The sequence below is a fragment of the Anoplophora glabripennis genome, unplaced genomic scaffold, assembly GCF_000390285.2.
Source record: "Anoplophora glabripennis isolate ALB-LARVAE unplaced genomic scaffold, Agla_2.0 scaffold333, whole genome shotgun sequence".
Lineage (NCBI taxonomy): Eukaryota > Metazoa > Arthropoda > Insecta > Coleoptera > Cerambycidae > Anoplophora > Anoplophora glabripennis.
In genome coordinates, this window is record NW_019416412.1 from 500,310 (window position 1) to 515,987 (window position 15,678).

A 15,678-nucleotide genomic window follows, 5' to 3' on the forward strand; every position below is an offset into this window, starting at 1 on the left:
TCATTCAAATGGACTGTTTGCACTGTCTACATACAATTTTACAAAATTCAACATAAATTTTTGAACGGGACATACTATGGCGAGTCCTGTTGAAATTTGAAAACTCATGTTTTTTTTCCAATTTCCCAAGCTTCAGAAAAGTATGTACATTGTAATATGATTTGTATCCCAATATGTCAATGTTATCAATACTAAACTATTCAGAATTCCTGAATTCCTACATATCTTCGCATACACGTATTTTGAATGTACAAAAGGACTTTTAGGGAGATAACAGTCTATCATAAGAATTATTTTTTTATATTCGCATTTAAATTGTTATCGACTGACGACTTTTTCGTTATTTTGGGTACGTCTAGTTTGTCAAAATTTGATATCCAATGAAGAAAAAAAAAAAATCTGTAGCCTAAAGGAAGTTGGTACTGGTTTGTAAGGAAAACAAAGGCCTTACATGTGCCTAGGTATATGTAATATACTTGTAATACACTTACAAGAAATGTAGTGGATTGCTTAATAAATAGGTGAATTATAAATAGAAACAGTTTTGTATCGGGGGGCGTAGCTCAGATGGTAGAGCGCTCGCTTAGCATGCGAGAGGTACCGGGATCGATGCCCGGCGCCTCCAACTTTTTTATTTTGTTTTTGAACACACATATATGTAATTTTTTTTTAATAAATTTTGCCATTTACTAGAATTATTTTTTTATCTAAATAATATAGAGTAGTTGAAATTAATGTATGATCCATTTTTTTATTAAAAGTTTCGACATGAATTAAATTCATAGGATTGTATTTTAATTGCCATTTTCAAATTCATCTCTTGAAATTCCTTCTGTACAATTTCCATCGCTCTAATTAGCGATGATATTTAAGAGGACAAAGTTAAATCAACTGGTGGTTTCAGTTAATTAACATATTTGGTTTGATTTATTCAATTCAATTGAGAGAGAAAATATTTATTTCACAATATGACCCTCTGCGGCAGGCACAAAACAAGAGACTGTAAAACTGCTGTGTTTACATTCGGAATATTTTCCGAGGAAAATTTTCCAGGGAGTAATTAAAATTAAACAACTGCGTGCGGTGATTAAAGACCACAGTCAGAAACTATATTCGACCTAAAGCCTTAATTAAATTAAACGACTCCATTGCCTCTCTTTTAATTCTGCTTTATTCTCCCGTAATTATAGAGCTGTGTTAAAAAATTTTACTCTTTCATCTTCTCTCAGGGTAGTAGAGCTTTCGTGATGCAGGTACGTAATCAGAGGTGCTCCTGGATGATCCATGATCCAACTAAAATCCCTGTAATGCACGTAAACCCTAATTTTTGTTCATTTAATTTGCCAAAATTTTTTTAAATACAGGTGTTTTACATATAAGTATAGGTCGTAATTCTAAAACACAAGATGATTTTCAAGGGAGGGAACACCCCACTTTTAGTACAAATAATATTAGTTCTAAATCATCGAAATTTGAAAATAAAACACTACACCAACCTGATACCACAGAGTGATTTTCAGGAAGAAATTTTTGCGATACAAGAAAGTTTTATAAAATCCTGTTATAGTTTATTGTTAAAAATAATGATAAATATATGATTCTACTCTCATGGTTTATATTTAGTTTATAACATAAATATTATATAAAAAATTTAGGGGTAGTGATAATGATCTTGGCAATATTGTGCGGTTGCTACTTTCCAGCCCCCATTTCAGGGCCCTTTTCCATATTTCAAATTTCTTCAAAGCCCATCCTTTCCCCCTGAATGTTACAATATATTATTTTAAACACGTACTTCCAGAGAAACTTCTTTCACTGTTGCTTTCATAAAAACACGGTTATCAAAAGATCCAAGCTTCGAAGCTTTTATGATATTAAAACTGTCAAGTCCGAATAAAAATATATTTCCAGAATAAAATGGGATAATAACAAGTTTTTGTCTTCTTGTCTTCTCCTCGTTCAGAATCTGTTAGCGATATAAATTTATTTTCTTTCCAATATCCAAAGCAATTTCCTTTTGACAGAATATCGTTGACTTACTACTTGGAAAAGTGTTGCTAATATTTGTACGAGCATCTTTAAGTTTATTTACTTTTTCCAAGTACAAGATTTTTAATTTCGTCAGTTATTGCATTTACTTGTAGAGAATGAGATATAAAATCGATTACATTTAAGGAAGCAAATCATAAAAAGTTTGCAAAGACAAAACCAAAGTCAAAAAAAGAGGAGAAATAACGATACATAAAAAATTCGCTGTAAAGAAAACAGCGAGTCTTTACCGAGATTTTTCTGCTCCACAACGCGCTCTTGTGAAACTTCCAACAGCTTCTGTAAAACCTATTTTGCAGATAGTTCGCAGACGTGACCTTTCGTAGTTTGCCGGTATTGTTCCTGCTTCCGGTGTTCCGATCTGCAGGACATCCGCTTTTTAACAATAGTAATTTACAGTGAGTGCTCTGCTGAATACCACTATGAATGGAATCGTTCAGGTAGATATTAGCCTATTTATTGTCGCGGCTGACCCCACAAGTCTTTTATGTTTAGGGAGGTATTCACGCGGTGATATAGTTGGAAGGATTTTACATATTGAAAGCTTTAATGTTCTCTCCATTTTTTTGAAAAAAATTAAATATCTCGAAAACAGTTAATTTTAGGAGTAGGAAAACTTCATAAAAGTCCACCTAAAATAACACGTAGAATCCAAAATTGCCATAATATATAGGGTGTTCCATTTAAAATATGCAAGTTGATGGCGACTTCCGGTATAATCGGAAGTGGTACGTAGACGTCATTATTTTAGTTGAGAAAGGCATGCCCGAAAACCCGGTATCCCAAGTTTTCAAAATTCAAATCGAAGTAGTCTCTGAAATAACTCTAATGGGCCATCACCGTACGACACCCTGTATATGACAAGATTCGTGCCAGAAAATAACACTCTTTAGAGGACTTTATTTGAGCACTCTGTACTTTCCTTCTTTGTCCGACTTGACTTGTCATTTTCCTCGGAGTAACTTCTAAACTACAAACTGAAATTCCAAGCTATCACCACATCCACTTAATCCCATTAATATTTAAAGCTGCTTACATCTTGTGACACGAACAGTAACTCTAATTGCGGTAATGACTGTACACCGTCTAGTGTAGACCTTGAGTTGGCAGAAATTCAGTCGACAATCCATTAAATTACAAAGTGGGTATTATGCCTGTGATATGAGATAGGACTCGTTTCTATTGTATTGTAATAAACAAGTAGGCTCGTATAGCGTTTAACTTTGTTGCCTCCTCTGCTTTGCTGGTTTGTTATTTGTACGTGGCTAAATTAGATGAAATTGTTCCCACTCATTTGTTACGTTTTGCTGATGTCAAAGCATTCTATTTAGATGGTATTTTTCCTAATCAATTAAGATCGCACTAAGCTTTGATTCCATACATTTACTGGCATATTCTACAAAGTTGGGTCAATAGTTCTTTGTAAATCAGAATTTGACATCAAAATTGGTTTTGGTACTAGGGTTTAAGAGGAAAACAAAGGACGAAAAGCTAATTAATGGTTGGATATCCTAATGATATATTTAGAACAGGTTTGTTCTATCTGGGATCTTCTTTTAATGTACTAGACATTTCAATCAATATAAAGCAGCTAAATAATGTGACATTATGAAATCGTGTTGTTTCATTAATACGCAGGAGAATGAAGATGCAACAGGAAAGGAATAACGTATAATTCAATGAGAAAGTGGCCATACTTCTCTGTAATGTCGAAATTGTCGTTTTCTGTTCTAAACTCGATGTCAAACAACTGCCACGGCTGTTAATCTGGAATTAAGTCGGGTGGATAACGACGTTACAAGTGATTATGGATTGACATTTATACGCTTAGACTGCCGCACGAAATAAACTTTCTACTCTTTAAATGATTAGGTACCTGCGTCTTATTATATCTTCGAGATGCAAATAAAATCAAAATAACCGTGGAAGAAAGTGTGCCAGCAGGTTACACTTGATAAGATCACGTAAAGGGGAAAAGCTTCAAAATGTATTGAATAGAAAACGTGGAATAGACGAAAAATATTTTCTGTTATACAGTGTGTTCAACTTTTCCCAGCCAAATGCTTTAATTTAATTTAAACTTTAGTTTTTTAATTGTAACTATACGTTTCTTGTATACATTATAGTTTTTATGAGAAAAATTAGGGGTATTTTATGTATAACAGTCATATGCTAAAGATCATAGTTAGAGAATTAAATTCTCTATTACTTTTACAGTTTTTGTTATATTTAAAGTAAATAGTTTTTCGTAAAATATCGTTTTTATGGAGAAATTGCAATTTTTATGTTCGTGGTAGGTGCCTATCAAATGTCGACCTATCACAATTTAGCTCTTTGCAGTTAGAGTTAGGTAAAGTAAAATTCATCTCAAATGTCAAAACAATTAGTGAAGAAGCTAAAATTTCTAAAAGCACAGTTCTTTAAGAAAAAATAAGACCTTTACCACGTCCAGTACCAATTTTGTCACAGGAAGGGCATCAAGAAAATTTCAAAGTACTTTTTACTGACTACTTTTGGCATGTAGATCTTAAGAAATCCTATAACATCGAAAAAAGAAAACTTCGTCTATCTCACTTTTTCACCTACATTTTGCACTTTGCATATCACCATTTTGTTAAACATTTCTAGTAAACGTATAATAAAAAATACGTACAAGCATTTCAGAACAGTGGAAGTTTATCGTTATTTGTTTTAAAAAATTTATTCTACATTTGTGATGGTGCAAATGATATAATTTTCCCAACAAAAATTAATTTTTCGCAAATGAACGCCTTAGAGATATATTCATAGAATTTCAACAACTTTCTTTTTATCTGAGAATCCTTAGAAGTAACGTTAATTAAAATAACAAGTAACTTCAGTAAAAAGTACTAATCATCCCTAAATGAAGAAAAAAAAAATGGTAATTTATCCAAGCAAAAGGGAAACAAAATACCCGCTATTCAAATCCCTTTTGCACCGTGCTGCTTCCGTTTTTCATTAGCGGTGCCTCCTTTGCGGTCGTAAATACGCCCCAAATAAATTAGCTTCTTAAAATATTTTTTTTGTTATATACACGGTGTCTCAAATGAGAGGAAACTGAAAATAGAATGACTCCTGTCTGATTTTTGTTCGATACAACTAATGCTTCTTAATTCCAAGAGCCTTACGTAAATAGAAATTATACAGGGTGTTTAAACAGATATGGTGCCAAATTAAACAGGAAATAGGCAATTTCAACCAAAAATTTTCTATGAATATTGGTCCAAGAACGGATGATAAAATGCGATCAGCAATTTGGATTTTTAATTTTTGGTAGTTCGATGGAGGAATTCTTTACTTCAGAAAAAAAAATGATAACAAAATGTGCTTTTAACAGTTTATTTGCCTGCGACATTTCTGCTAATCGTTTTTGAACCCATATTTATAGGAAGTCTTTTGCTTAAAATAATAACTATTGCATAATGTTATGGTTTGGCACTATGTTTTAGGTACACCCTGTATGACTTTAATTACGTAAGAATGTGTAGCTTGATTACAGATTGAAATGATACTAGAAATGTTTAAGTTTTGTTAAATGCAAACTAACTTGTGACAAATTTAAACATAAACTACCTACCTTTTCCGTACTATAAAAATGCAGAAAAATGTAAAATTATATATTTCATTTGAATATTTTTTTCATTTAAATATTTATTTAATAAATAAAAGTAATTAAAAATTAACCTACAATTTTGTTGGTTGTTGGTCTTTATTTTTTTAAAGAATAGTATATTCAAAATAAAGTTAGGCCACCTTATATATTCGGATCCAATTCGTCATCCTATTTAGACTGGAAACAACAAAATAAATCCGTTACTAAGCCCTCTTAGGGTAAAACCTCCCTCAATTCCAAAAATATAGAAACGTTAATTTCAGCTTGTCGCCCCAAAGCGCAGAATAAATTTTCATTCATTTTCCTCGCTTGGCTTGATTAAGAATGGAAAAATCCGTTTTATCTGCTTCTCATTAAAAGTAAGACAATTTGTAACGTGAAAAATTTTATACAATATAAATTGTATACGAATATTCATACGTATAAGAAGATTCATTTTCTTTGATTTTCCTTGCTGTTCTACTGCAGTTTTTCCATATCGTTTTGGATATAGTTTTGGAAAATACTCATAGATAATTTCTCGACATTTTGATATTATATATAATTGAGAAAAATATATTCTATGTGTGCATAATATACTCGTGTATATGTCCGATGTAGAATATGGTTGCAGGAACACTATTAGGCTCAATATTATAAACATCGGGTGCTACAAAACATTTTTTCGTTATCTTCTAAAAGTTAACTAATTCTTGTAATGAAGTTTGATATAAAGAAACCCTTGTTTTCCAATTCATATAACTTCTAACTATATAAATTCATTATCGACAATTTTTTTTACAATAGCATTAGCAATGTTCGATATATTTTTCAAATAATTAAAAAGCATCAATAGTAAACACAATTTAATTTTATAATTTATTCATTTAATCAAAAATATTAGTTTAGTAATTGAAATAAAATATTTACTACCTTTTAATTAAATTTTGCTATATAACCATAACACATTTAATATTTTCCACGAATTTTATTACAACAATTAACTATAAACTAGCCATCATTTCCTTCTTTCATCATCCATCATCTCCAAATTTTATGTTTGGCTTTATTGTTCATAATTTCCTCTGGTCTTTTTATCAATTTGTAATTTCTCTAGTCGACGTCTGCTTTATTGCCATAGATGCGGGTAGTAAAAGTAGACAGACGACGTGTATGGGAATATATTCTAGAGACATAAATTAGGCACTATAAATTATTGACTGTTATTGGTATCTGTCAAATCAGATATATATTTGTGTTACGATAGTGACTAGTGCCCATAAAATATATCAAAAAGATAAGTAAAATTGTCTGATAGATGTAAGCCTGGTTGGTGGTTTAGTAAATGATAAAACTTAATTTAGAAAAGGGTTCAGAACAGAGCGATTAATAATTATAAGTAAAGAGTAGTTAGTTATTTTTACGTCACTAAAAGTACTAAAAAATCCTGTTACGCTTCAGTAAGCAACCGGATTGACCAAAATAATGCAACCTCATTCCTCAACGTTCAAAAAGCCTCTGTACCTAATCTGTTAATACCTAGCATGAAATCCAGATTTAATGGATTTAAAATCCGTATCTATCACAAACCGAGTGTAGGGGATAACATTTTTATTATTATTCAATTTAAGAATTAATACAAGACATTGGTTATGGTGGATGGTTGGCGGACAACTTCTGCGCCTTATTTTTCTCATATCAAGATATCAGGAAGTTTTTGTTGGTATTCTATTATGGACGATCCGATAAAAAATAATTAAAAATTGGAATGTGCGCAATTGAATATATACTTGTTTACTTTATACTAGTTTAGTTTAGCTTCAGCAAGCTGCCATTATGTTGTTGTATTATTTGGCTTCTTGTCTTGAAAAGAGTACCTACTAAACACAGGTACTAGTGCTATCTTGGTAAGGAAGAGTTGCTTTAAGTTATTTTTATGTACACTAATTAATGTTAATATACATTACATCAACAGTCTTATTTAAGAAAGTTCCTAGCCTTTACTTGTACTGCCCTATTAGCTCTCGCTAAGATAGTCTCATCCTCAAGCAATTATGTCACTGAAGGATTCTCCAACAACGCACTAGATTCATCATGGACTGGTGGCTGATTGGAGTCACGTTAACCTTTTTCCATTGCAGCTCCTTCTAGCTCGTTTAGGAGATATTGAAGGGATCTAGACTTGATGATGTCAAGAATAGGAGATTTTGTTGTTTTTTCCTATTCACTTCATTTAAGATCCAATGGCTATAATCTTCATCTGGAATACATGAATTCCCAGACTAAGAGATCTTGAACTCTTTCTTTAACGTCGTCTATTTCAACTTCAGCTTCCATGTCTGTCTTTAAGTCGCCCATATCCCACACTACCCTACCAGGGATCTTTTCTCCCAGTTTTTTCAATCTGTTATTAGAACTTGTCAGACGTTTTTTTGGAAATTGTACTCTACGATACGTGAATCGTTGGTATACCTAAAATCGGACTCCTTTATTTCAATATACAGCTTTTGGTATATCTCATTATCTGAGAATTTCACGTTCGTTTTTAATTGTCTAACTTCCCACGAAAGAAAAAATTTGCTTTAATTAAATAAAAAAAACAGCTTAGTCCCCACCGCTTCGGAAAATATATTTAACCAACTCATTAGAAACATGGCTTAAACTAATGGTTCTTCTGTGTATACAACTGGTTCATTAGGGATATGAAGTATCAGATATCCTTCAAGTTCAACACACTTTAGTCTACAAATAAGGAAGTATCTACCTTAAAGTTTTGGGAAACCCTAAAGTCAATATCGTGATAAAAGGAGAAGCCGGATATTTACGAGATTAAGTGTAATAAGTTTAATTAAAAGTCGTCGGATGGAAAGAGGGGCTCATCCTATTATCAGACAGATATTAATCAGATTTTGTGGCCCGTTTAGATTTTCACTAAATGGGAAAACTAAATATGACCCCGAGAGCTGTTACTACTCTCAATTTTATCAGATCAAAAAATAGGGCTATTTCATTCGATGTTTAAATGTAGTAAATATAATAAATCGTAAAAATACACAAGTGTATAAGTAAAGTTTGAAAGTTTCGCGAACTTTTACTTGAATGGTTTCAGTTTTTAATCAATTGCAAATGACACTTTTTGACGTAGTTATTGCATAACAAATTTATGTTCGTTTTGAACAACGAAGTAGGTATTAGGTTAAAAAGAAATAAAAAAATTTATAACCTGTTTACTGGCAGCAGCAAGTGCTACATAAAATTTAACGTTCTTCGAGGCATGGATACACCTTATACGTTAATTAAAAGTGGAGATAAAATTTCTACCACCTAATTTTATCTTGGAAAGGCGGCTTACTTATCTCTCACATCTGCAGAAATAAAACACGTACAACATCTGCCAATACCGAACCTACAAGAGAAAATGGAACAGTTATTTTTTCATCAAGTTGTCATCGTGGACATTGCATGTTAATCTCGACGTCTGAGTCGCCTGAAATTTTTATTAGAAAGGGGAACATAAAAAAGCAGTAAAATGGAGTGTACGCTAGGGGCGAACACTCGCTTTGAAATTGTTCTGTTCAAGTAAACGAAACTTTCATTACGAGACTGTATTCAAAAGCGACAACATTTGAGGATGAAAGTAACAACAAGACATATTCTTAGATATATAGATATATAGAGATATATAGAGATATATTCTCGGTGAAACACCTGAAAAATAAGACTGTAAAATATAAACAAATAATTTGATAATAACATCTTGAAATAATTTCTGTGCGTGCATTAATTACTTTAGACAATTAACTCAATCAAATATTCTTAGTTAATGTTAAGTGAGGTTAATTTATCTTTGTCATATTATACCTAAAGATGTACGAGAAGGCAAACAATACAAGAATTTCTGAACAATAAAATGGAACATAAGTGTCCGTATTCAAAATGATTTACATATACATGGTGTCCCATAATTAGTGTGCAATACTTTAGCAGTAGATTCTACGAACAAAAATAAGATTATTAAATTATTATTAAAATTCTGCATTTTTTCATTGGATTTTACTTAATATACAATACAGCACCGTAAAGTGAAAGCAAACATTTTATTTAATAATCTATCAGATTAATTCAAGTAAACTAACTTTTGTTTGCATGGCCTACCTATTCATGTAATCCTTTTCCATTCTTGAAATTATGTAATAAAACTTTAAAATCGATTTTTCTCGAAAACGAAGCTTTTTATCGAAGTAAATCAATAGTATTTTTTTTGTGAAAAACTCATATCTATCACTGTTTGATGTTTAAATTTGAAAATATTGACATGCAAAAAATTGGTGGCGCATTTTACCCGCGAGCCCCCCTGCCTGAGATACCCCTGACTAAAATTTTTAAACAGTTTTCGTGTAGTTCTTTAGAACATTCATTGAGTGTCCAACACACCAAAATTCATAATGATACGTTAACTGGTCTTGGAAATATTTTGAAAAATATGATCTTCTGAGACCCCTTTTAGGGGGGCGTAGCTCCCTTAGAAATAAGCAATTTTCGACCCTTGTTTATAGGAAAAAATAATCTTATTTTTGATTGTCGAATCTACTGCTGAGGTATTGCACACTAATTACGGGACACCTTGTATACACTCGCTATAAGAACGTGTATAGAAACATATTAATTTTAACTCGAATAAATGGTGGGAATAATAACTTAATTTAGTAGGGAAAGGACCACATCAGCAACACGATAACTGAAATTAAAGCAAAATGTGAAACATTAGGGCCCTTTAGGACTATATCCTGCTATATTTAATATTTACAACATTTGGAATCGGAGTACGAAAACAATAATGCGTCCGAAACAATATTAATTCCCTCGTTTACATGACCATTTCCACCAACTTGCTGATTATTGAACGTAAATAACTGCTGTAATGTGGAATGAAACCAGTATTTACCAGGAGGTACTTCAATATACATTATTTTAACACTCATACAATTGAACTGGATGTAACTTGACACCATTGCATTTCAAATGAAAAAGTGTATCGTTTAAATTAATGAATACTTAAAAGAGCTCGGTGGCTTTGAAAATATTGGACGATTCATTTAATTTATGCATTGGTCGTGAAAAATTGCGCCCCTTCGAATAGAATGAATAGAAAGTATTTAGTCGCCGTACGAACTGAATCGTCATCAGCATGTCAATAATACAGGAACTTCAAAAGTTTTCTCAATTAAAAGCAGTGTGGTACATAACAATTATTTTTCAGTAACGTCCATTAAAAGATGTTTTAATTACTTACTTCATGCTCTGCTGCTTTGTGTCCATATGGGATAATATACTGTCTTTTCATAAACATATTACTATAAGGAGGTAACTGATTTCTGCTTAGTAGCAGTTGCCCTTCAGTTTTTTTTAAATGATTCTGCAAAGGAAACTTCACCTCAACAGCTGTTGGTATTTTTACTGTGTTTTCTTGATATCACTGGATGTTTGACTGACTTCTTCATTAATGAGATTATCCACTTCCTTTATTCCTCCATCAAATGGTGATTCGTCTCGCGGTACCGTTTAAAGACAGTTTCAATAGTTTTCTGTAGTATGTACTCGTACTAGGTACACACCTTAACATAAATAACGTCGTATATTTTATGTGACATCAATCATCTTTTCGCAGGTACTCTATATAACAGAAAACTACATATTACAGGTCGGAAAACATACTGAAACGCCTATGTGCTGCTGCATTTCATTCAGCAGGCACTCCTCATAAAAACGGCTCTTTCACGGAGACCAACTGATGGTCGGGACGGGAAAATTGCGCGCATTAGAAAGCTTTTTATCTCGATTACCTACATTTTTTTTAACTTTTTGCGCTTGTATCTGCTAACATCGCGTGTAAAACAAACAATTTGACTTGCATTAATCCAGGTAATAAAGTAATCGCTCGTAAAAGATGTCATCAAAGGATATAATGTAGCAACTGTTATCTTATTAAATGATAAATAATAGAACACTTTACTGTAAAGCACCATATGTGCGCTTATGCGAACAGTCGGGTTCGAGGTGGTAAAGTAGGATATGAATATTTAGCAGCAATTACATGCAAGGTGGTCGTTTACACTGTGCATTAGCTTTTTAAATGTACATTGTATAGGACTGAAGACTATACAATATGTGGTGTTAATGGATTATCATGTTCATGTTGAATAATAAACATGTAGATACATCCCACGAGATTTACTGATATTTCTTTTCCATTGGTGCTAGAAGACAGTAATGTTTTATTATTAAAAATATTGTTTTATACTGAAACCATCTACGACGTTTTCTTTTACAACAATTTTTCCAAAGTTCGTCTTGTTTGAAAAGTTGGACGTTCTCAAATATAAGCAAGAAAAAGTTATCCCAACTTTATGCTTGCAAGAGAGAGATTCTTGTAGGGCTTTTTTAATCTTCTACTGCAGCCTCAAGGGGCGAGACAGTTATCTTTAAATACAAGGTGAGCCAGATTTAATGTATATCCGGGAGTTTTTGATAGTACTTATGAAAATAAATTACCGACATGTAAAAAAAATATATATACACAACTAAAGGGTCAAACGAATTTCCGAAATTTTTCGGAAATTTTTGACATAGGTACTGCATTTACGTGAAAAATGGTCGTATCGAGAATTGAAAAAAAAGCATTTTGAAGCTCTAAGATTCTAATTTTTAGATCTTTCGGTCGAAATTTTTTAAATACCTACCAAGAAATAGCGCAACAAATAAATTTTGAAAATTTTGCACAAAGTCCACGGAAAATTTTTTTTCAGTTAAGCCATTGCCTGGACCAGATAGCTTGTTTACTCAGCTTCAATTTCCTTTTTTTTTTAAATTTCAATACGACCATTTTTCATAGAAATATCGGACTTTTAATGGAAAAGGATCCTGCCGTAAGTATTGGGAAAATTTTTTTTTTCATCATTTATACGAATTAAAAAAAAACAGGAAAAAAAGGGTAATTTATGGTTATTTAGAAAATTGACGGTTAAATTAGAAATATTCACGAAATGACTAATGTTAAGCATGACATTTACAGTTCGATATACCCAGAAGAACCCTGTGAAGTTTCATCTCGATCTAGCGAACCATTTCTTTGTTTCAAGCAGTCAGTCAAGCTTTTGGAAAAAATTAAAGGGGCACGTTTTTGAGCTGAAACACTTCATAATAAAGATTAAAATGGAAAATTTTTTGAGGTTTTCTCGCATTAACACCGCCAATAACGTTTAAATTGATGAAAAAAAAAAGATTTCTTGTTTTTCAATGAAAAATGTTAGTTTTTCAAAACCTTTTTTTAAGAGATAAGGGACTGCACAAAAATTAATTAGAAATTTATTTCAAAAAACGGCATGAATCGGGGTCGAAATCTGGCTTGGGTCATCAATTTGAATTTTAATTTATTTAAAAGTTGATGAACAGAAGCATAGGAGGAAAAAGCCGAATCGTGCTGAAAACACTTGGATTTTCTTAATGTCCGAAAGGTTTTTCAAAAAAACAAAAAAAACTTCAATAATTTCAAAACATTTTTCGAAAATTTTTGGATTTTATTTTTCATCAATTTAAACGTTATTTGCGCTGAAAATGTGAGAAAACCTCAATAAATTTTTTTTTCTATTTTAATTATGATTATGAAGTGTTTAAGTTCAAAAACGTGATCCTTTAATTTTTTTCAAAACTTCGACTTCTGGGTATATCGAACTGTATAAGTCATGCTTAACATTAGTCATTTCGTGAATATTTCTAATTTAAATTTTTTAAAAAAGTCATAAATTACCTTTTTTCCTGTTTTTTAAAATTTGTGTAAAAAATGAAAAATAAAAAAAATCCGAAAAGTTGCGGCAGAATGTTATAGGAAATTTATTCCAGTTCTCGAAACTGTGCTTCAATTCTCTGTACGACCATTTGTCGCCGATATATCGATGACTGAAGACAAAAGGATCCTTTTCTATTAAAAGTCCGATATTTCGATGAAAAATGATCGTATCGAAATTTAAAAAAAGCAAATTGAAGCTGAACAAACAAGCTATCTGGTCCATGCAATGGCTTAGCTGAAAAAATTTTTTCCAAATCCGTGCTTTTTTTTAATTACCGATACGACCATTTTTCGCCGAAATACAGTCTGCCAAAAATCACGATAATCTTTTAATTGTTTGCATTAGTGTATAAATATTAAAGCTGAATATCTACGTCACTAGTTCAATTCCTAACAATTATAGGAGATCAGTGTGATGAAGCCTTAAAGAAAAGCTTCTATTTTCTGTTCATAGGCTCATTCAAGATAATCGCTTCCAATATGACTTATAAATCAAAGCGGTTATGTCATTTTATCCTCCTTTGCCATTACATTTACACATTGGCTGGCTCATATTTTTTTTTATGTTAAGAGCTACCCTAAGACTCATAAATTTGGATTTAACCTATGATGAGGCCGTAAATACGTGATTTGTATTATATATCTTTTATACAGAGCAAAGGACGGGGTGAATACTTGAAAGTTGTATGTAATGTGGATTACAACTTCGAGTAGTTCAATTTATTCTGTAAGTACTTTGTTATTAAACATTGTTGTGTTGTGTACCTGCTTATTTCTATTAATGATAACTTCCTTGCGATTTATGTGTTTAAATCCTAAAATAAATGGGCGATTATAAAGAACAAGCGTACAATTCTTATTATTCTTGACTTCAAATAATTCTTCCCCATTCTTTATTTTATTGGTACAATAAAGTACGCAGCAGATGGGATACTCCTTTGCTGCAATTGCTTTGCAACGGCATGCGGCAGGTAAATATCCCAGCATCTTGCTTTAACAGGACGAGCATGCTCCAGCCATTTATTTCTCGCAAAATAAAATATAATGTCCGCTATATGTCATCTAATTTGGTTTTATTCAAGTAAGTGTTTACGTTCTTTATGTGTCAATAATAAGGAACTACGAGCGCTCATAGTTGTTTTCAACAAACAAGCCTTTCTCAGGATATATCAATCACATGTATAGCACCTCTCGTGACAAAAGATTCAAACATTTTGTTGATATGGAAAAACGTCATTCAGTGACTGATTTGTAATTTCCTGACAAAACAATATATACGTCTACGATAGTGAGGAAAAATTTATATGCCTTTATCATTTATAAATAAATATACACTAATATTTTTTTCTAGTTGTTTAGATAGTGTTTTTAAATATGTGATAATAGTTCACATAGAATCAATCAAGTGTGCATTTGCTCTATGTTAAAAGGATTTTAGAAATACAGAATAAATTTTAAGAATGTTCACTTTCTTCTTGAGACTAGATGTGGATATATTTTCATAAGAAAACTTTTGTTGGAATGTACATTCCTCAGTAAACAAACTGATAATGTAAATATTTCTTATATTGTAGGTATATAATGATAATTTGAACAACTGAAAATTACTGGTTTACAGTTCCTGCAATAAACAGCTGTAAGATACTTATTGCAGGATGTTAAGAGTTATTCTTGATTAGAAACTATTAACTCTTTATATTCTGATCAAATTCATTATGTAATTCACTACCTGTAACACTCAAAGTTATATTAAATTCACTTCAGATGCAAAATATAACAAATAATCATTCAGAAACACATAAAACTTTATTTTAACGTCCCTCTTCTCGGTGAATACTCATAAAAGCAGCTTTTCCCAACGACCATCTGCTGGCCGTAACGAAAAGTTACGCATATTAGAAAGTTTTTCAATTCTATTATCTATAACCTTTTCATTTTATTGTCTCTCTTCCGGACGTTTGTTAATATCGCACATAAAATTATTTAATAACTACGTAATAATAATATAGTATAAAGGCATAATTAAAGATCTAGTGTTATTTAATGTAGCTACTGCCAATAAAGTCATTTTGTTCTAAGTAATCAAATGCTTTTTTTAGGTGAAATACATTGAAACAGTCACAATACATAGAACCGAAAGAATTTTCACTAATAAATATTGAAGATAATA

The 15,678-nt window shown here is 31.6% G+C and overlaps 1 non-coding gene across 1 annotated transcript; it reads left to right on the forward strand.

The window, feature by feature from the left end:
* The first annotated feature begins 552 nt into the window (after positions 1 to 552).
* On the forward strand, positions 553 to 625 carry Trnaa-agc. Its single transcript has one exon. It is a non-coding gene; the product is annotated as a tRNA-Ala (tRNA).
* Positions 626 to 15,678: the final 15,053 nt, after the last annotated feature.